The following is a 3,168-nucleotide window of genomic DNA, read 5'->3' on the forward strand; positions in this document are numbered from 1 at the left end:
TGGATGGATGGATGGATGGATGGATGGATGGATGGATGGATGGATGGGTGGATGGGTGGATGGGTGGATGGATGGATGGATGGATGGATGGATGGACGGATGAACAGATGGACGGATGGATGGATGGATGGATTGTTGGATGGATAGATGGATGGATGGTTGGATGGATGGATGACTGACCCAGGGTGACCCCAACCTCTTTGGAGTTTCTGCATCCCAGTGGTTATTTAGCTCATAGTCCACAGTATACAATGTGCCACTGTTTCTTCCTTTGCAGATTTTTACCAAACACAAATAATTTATCGTTACTGAATGATACACAAAGAAATCTGCTTTAAAAAAATAGAGTAAGCATCCAAACAGCAAAATTCCCAATTAATTCCTTTCATAATTGACTATCTTGTACTTATTTTTTTCATTCTCCTTGTTTTTGCATTATGACAAGATAGATTGGATTCTCTATTTCCACTTTCTAACTGAAAAGCAAGTCTTGCCTGATTGTGCTTCTTGAAGCCTTTTTTTTCTGGGACCTTCTTCAAAGATCCTGGGTGATCACACACAGCTGTTGAACAAGGCAGGGGCGGGGCTAGATCCTAGGCTCCCTACAAGCTTGCCCTGAGTACCAGAGGCTTTCCTCTGCAGATGAGATTGAACCCTTTCACTTGCCTCAAAATTATGCCCAGAGTAGGAAGAAGTCATCTAATCAAGGCTAATTGCCAGCATATGCAATGAATATGTCAGTAGCACAGGGCACAACTTCAGACCCTGAACAAGATGGGGACAATAACAGAAGCCTTGCCAGAGGAAAAAATTGTAAGATTAGTAGCAGGAAATATCGGCAAAGATGGCAATGGCACCACATTGCCTGGGATCTCACGGCAGATCCTGTTGGGAGCTGGGTGATTGTAATAGGCCAGAATTATGGAGCGTTTGTGCATGTGCCAAGCCCTTTAGGGACCTTCTCTCACCTGATGCTCTCAGGGTCCTGCTGAGGGAGAAGTGATTATCCTCCCATTGTACAGAGGCAAAAACTGAGGCTGGGAGAGCTAAAGGACTTCTGTGACAGCACCTACTCTCCTCAACGGCAGGGATAGTGTTGCAACTGAGCTCTACTCAAACCCTACTTTCTGCAAGAGGCTTTGCTCCCTTCCCCACCTACTTGTGCCACCTCAATGTAGTTCTGACTTCCAGGCAGTATGGTTCAGTGAATGGGCACAATAGAAGAATACGAATAGTGGGAGCCTTTAGACAGGAACGATCTGTTTGCAAGTAGCCAGCTGTGCAATCCCAAGTTCCCCAAATGATCTGGGCCTGTTTCTTCTTTTGTCAAATTCAGCATTTTGTTCCTTCTACCTCTAGCTCATTCATCTATTTCTCTGTTTTGATTATATTGTAATATAGGATCATTGACTATCATGGTAATTAGGTAGCTAAGTAGATCAGAACTCTGGCTCTGGAATCAGGAAGTTCAAATCCAGTCTCACACTAGCTGTGTGTCCTTGGGCAAATCATTTAATGTTTGTTTGCCTTATTCCATGGGAGAAGGAAATGTCAAAAGCCAACAGCATCTTTGCCAAGAAAACCCCATGGACAGCACTGGCCACCTCTGATCCCTCAAGTCACAGAGAATGGGACACAACGGAATGATTGAATGACAACATAACATCCTGCTTCTTGCACTTGCTTCCAAGACAGTGTTTTGTCTCGCTGTCAGAGTTTGAGGGGAGTCCTTGCTTAGCCGGAGAGGCCTTCGATTGGAGTCCATCTAGGCCCCTCTGGCTGGGGCTCCCCAAGGCTGGATCTGAGAATCAGCCCAACCTGCCATTAGAGGCTTTTAGAAAGGCAGATTTACTAAGGTTGTACCATAAGTAGAGGTGCATGTGTATGTGAGTGTGTGTGGCTGTCTGTGTGACACATACACACACACATTATATATACATGTGGGCTGAACCTGAGAGATCATATGGGGAAGGTGAGTACCTTGAAGCTCCTGGTCTGCTGGATGTCCTTTTCTCCCATTCCTAAGGTACTTGAGAAGTTTCCCTTAGGCCTGGAATAGATTCTTTTCGGGAGTCTTTTTCAAGCTGTGAAAGTTTATGGCCTCTCTGTCCTTGACTCTCAATGCAGATACTGCCATCAGCTCCTCCAGGGATGTGCTAGGATACTGCTAGGTATTGCAACATTCTCTTGGCCAGTCCAAAAGAGGGGGGAGAGGAGAACAACCTTAAAACAAAGGTCCTCACCCTCTCTCCCTAGCAGTTTATCCTCGGGTTTTATGGCGATGCCGCATTGGCCTCAAACTGGATGACTGCCTTCTCCACTCATTTGATCATTTATACATGATCCTGGGGGCATGACCAAGTGTCTTTGACCATTGGGATTCTTATATTTCTGTTCAACATCAAACCCACCACTAGGACCATTAGCACTCAATCTAAATCCTGTGTTTAAGACTGATTGATTAGGCATCTTATCAGTTACTTTAAATGTAGTAAGGTGACTTGATTGACAAGATAAATCCCACTACCCTTATGTTTTCAACCATGGAATTATTGAGTCAAAAACCATAATTATGAGAGGCCAGGTATCACAGCAAGTAAGAGCACCGGCTCCAGTGTCAGGATGACCTGGGCATCGAATCCGGGCTCAGACACTTAGCACCACACCCAGAAATAACTGGCCGTGTAACCTTGAGCAAGTTACTTAACCCCGATTGCTTACAAAACAAACAAAAAAAAACACAATTATTTTTTTTCTGATTTTTAATTGATACTGGCAATTTGTGTCCCAAATATTCTGTCAGGCTGAAACTCTATTAGCAATAAAGGAATGGGAGAATCAAAAGTTCCTCAGGGATTGGGATAAATTTTATGACAGCTCCCAAAGGTGGCAATTCAAAAAGAATCTAAAAAATCAGAGAGTACATTTGCAAAAAAGAATTTAATTAAACCCAACGAAAATGTATTAAGTGACTCCTGTATTACAGGCAGTGATGTGGAGGTTAGGTACCAAGAAAAAAAAATCAGTTGCTAAATTCATGGTGCTTACATTCTATTGAATAAATGGGACATATAGATTAGTATTAATCATAAATCAAGCTTTTACTGAGAGCTGATCATTCAAGCAGACACTGGCAATACTAAAGGAAGGAAGGAAGGAAGGAAGGAA

The sequence above is a fragment of the Petaurus breviceps genome, unplaced genomic scaffold (genome assembly GCF_028583685.1).
Source record: "Petaurus breviceps papuanus isolate PSGF00001 unplaced genomic scaffold, PetGlider_PUasm1.0 173, whole genome shotgun sequence".
NCBI lineage: Eukaryota > Metazoa > Chordata > Mammalia > Diprotodontia > Petauridae > Petaurus > Petaurus breviceps.